Below are 3,144 nucleotides of genomic sequence, written 5' to 3' on the forward strand. Positions count from 1 at the left end.
GTGCATGACTGTCCTGACTGGACTTGAAATGAAAACCTGAGACCAAAGATATTCATACTGACTAGAAATCCAAATACTGAGGATCTGGGATGAAGAAATAAAGAATAAAGATTTGGGATGACGGCGTCGGTGTTTCTGTTGCACATGTTTTGAAGCGCGATCAGCCGTCGGTCAGTCAGCCGACCCAAAGGTCAGAGCCATGAAAACAAAACGCTGCATTGTTTATGAAGAAAGCTCTGCTGGAGAATGAGTGTGGGAGGAAGAAAACAGCATGGCTTAATTACTGTTGCATCATACCAATTATTTTGTCTCCACACTCTTATCTTAATTACTTCAAAAGACCAACTTCAATTAGGACGAGAAAAGAACCGGAGCCCAATCCCCAGCGAAGGCGACATCACTCAATTATACACACTTATACACACACAATTACACAAACATACAAGACAAATCTTACCAACAAATTTGCTGATAATTAATTGACATGCCAGGCATAATATTCAGCATAAATAAACCAGCATTGTTCTAAAAGTGGGGATGAAAGCGGAGCAATTAATTTCCTGGATCAGAACACCGAGAACCAGGCAGCAGGATGAGATGAAGCTGGTTGATCCGATCCAACGATTCACAGGTGAAACCGGGTCGGCTCACCCGAGCGTCTGACTGGGCCCAGAAGAGATTCATCAAAACTGGGACAGAAACACGGAGCAGGACTTTGGGTTCATTGTCAACCCGCCAAATGTTGCAGAAAACATCAAATCAGACTAAATATATTCAAAATAATTGCATATATTAGGATATTTTAGTCTGATATATGAAACACTTTTATATATTAGACCCACATAAGGATCATAAAGGGAGACGCAATCCTCTAAAAATGTTCATAACTGCCTATTTTAACAGTTCAAACACTAAATAAATGTTAATAAGTGATAAAACGCTCAGCTAACTGAACATAAAACCAAACTGGAGGACAGAAAGGAGGACAGGATGTTCTTCATGTCCAGTTTTCATTTATTCTCAGCATAAAAACAATATTTGAGTCACTTTCTTCCAAAATGTTTGTTTTCAGCCAGGATTAATAGATTTGATAAAAGTTGATTCAGCTGGCTGTTTATCATAGAAAGATGAGGACTTTATGTTTCATTGAACATTTTCTATCACACTAGAGTCACCTGGAGGAGAGATGAAGGTCAGCCATCGTCTTCCTCCTTAAAGGGCCGGCGCGTCAGGCCACTTCACCTTTAAATGTCTGTACTAAACAGCCTGAACTGTAACTTTCATTCAATCATAGAAATTACATCAGTCATGAAGTTATTCCTCAAATGTTATTTTGAACCTTGCATGACTTTCCTGCCGCCATCTTGGAGAGGGCGGTTCAGCTCTCCAAGAGTTAATCTGCATTAAAGTGTTGAATCTGAAGGTTTCCTGCCCAGTCGGTGTCAGATGTGAAGTTTTCAGTCTGTTAGAGTAACGTGGCTCTGGGTCTTGTGGTTTCTCTTGGTTAACTTGTGAGGAGCAGCTCCGCCGTCCGACAGATGATCTGATGTTGCAGAGAGCGAAGCCAACGCCGGGCCTGAGAGGTGGAAGGTAGTGCGGCCCATCAGGTCGCATGTCTGGCTGCATGACAAAGGGCTGGAAAGCGTTACCAGTTGAAACAGAGCGCTGGGATCCAGTGCAGCAGACGGAGGCAGCGGGGTGTTCTGGGCCCTGACCCATGTCTAAGTGGCGCTGCAGTGTTTACTGCGAGGAAGGAAGCTGTCAACTGTGTTTGCTCCCATCTCAGCAAGACGGAGCAAATCCCCAGCACCCCCTCCCACAAACACACCCAGACAGCAGAGGGTTCTCCACACAGGAAGGCCGAGCGCAGGAGCATTTCTGGGTTGCTGTGCGCTGGTCCTCAGGCCAGCAGCGGCTGATTGACAGGCTTTCTACTGGAGGTGTCGAGTTTCCAAACTCCCAGTGGCTCTGCACCAAAGGCTGGACGCATTCCTGACCAGGTCATGAACTGACCACCTTTACCGTCTCACAACGCTCTTCAACCAAAACCAACCTGACAGGTTCCTCTCAGAACAGATCCAGATATTCAGACTGAAAACATTTATTTGGTTCATCAAATGATTAGAAATGAACCACAGACACCTCTGGCTGACGGCCAATTCAACCTAAAAACACAAACATTTTGGTTCAAAGCTGTTTAAACGAGGAGGCCTGATGCTGACTCATTTAAAAACTGTTTCAGGAAAGACGGGCGATAAAACCACCAAAGATCAGAGAATAATTCTGATTTAACAACGACGCCACCACCTCAGGTTTGATCTAAAACCTTCAGACGTCGCAGACCGACGCTGACCAACGTCAGAGCAAAGTGACTTAGTTTAGCTGCATGTTGTGTGGCTCTGCCAGGAAAAGCAGGTTTATTAAACGTGGTTCATGTTGTTCAGAAAGCAGCCGAGTGGATCCCTGTGAAGATGAAATGGTCACGAGGTTCAGCTGCACAAAGACACCAGGATGCAAAACAAACGTCTCATTTCAGCTTTTTATGCTGATCTGCTGCTTCCACTTGTCATTTTTGATTCACAAACTGTTGCCACGGTTACGCATCAAACTACTGGGAAAGTGAAAAAAGTAAAAATCTTTCAATCTGCAGATCAAACATTAAACGCCTGAAGAACTGAAGGAAAGTCTAGAAAAGAACCAAACAGAACCAAGCATGCTGCCAACATGTAAAACTAATCAATATTAATCAATAATCAATCAATCACAAGAAAAAGCTTTTCAATTCCAATATTTCATGTTTAATTTGCATCTTTTGCTCTTTATTTTGTGATGTTAGATCTGCTGCCATCTGGACCACAGACTCTGATTTACAGGGATGCGGGTGGATGGACCCGAGCCGACCTTTCCGGACCTCCGGCGCGGTTCTGACTCCTGCAGCCGGCCCGCTCCGGCTCTATCTGGACCCGGCAGAAAGCAGGAATTACGCGCCTCTTCCAGGAATGTGATTAGATTCCTGATGTTGGCAGCAACACATCTCTGGGTTTTAATTGGGTTTGGAGGCGCGACCAGATGAGCTTTGTGACATCACTGATGTGTGTGTGTGTGTGTGTGTGTGTGTGTGTGTGTGTGTGTGTGTGTGTGTGT

At 44.5% G+C, this 3,144-nt stretch overlaps 1 long non-coding RNA gene across 4 annotated transcripts in view; it reads left to right on the forward strand.

The window, feature by feature from the left end:
* LOC107833277 (uncharacterized) overlaps positions 1 to 3,130 on the forward strand; it is an 8,730-nt gene extending 5,600 nt beyond the window's left edge. For all 4 annotated transcript variants that reach the window (XR_001658997.1, XR_001658999.1, XR_001659000.1 and 1 more), the window contains one exon: positions 2,837 to 3,130. This is a non-coding gene — a long non-coding RNA (uncharacterized LOC107833277). The remainder of the gene's footprint in view (positions 1 to 2,836) is intronic.
* Positions 3,131 to 3,144: the final 14 nt, after the last annotated feature.

This window comes from Poecilia formosa, unplaced genomic scaffold (assembly GCF_000485575.1).
Source record: "Poecilia formosa unplaced genomic scaffold, Poecilia_formosa-5.1.2 Scaffold355, whole genome shotgun sequence".
In the NCBI taxonomy this organism is placed as follows: Eukaryota; Metazoa; Chordata; class Actinopteri; order Cyprinodontiformes; family Poeciliidae; genus Poecilia; species Poecilia formosa.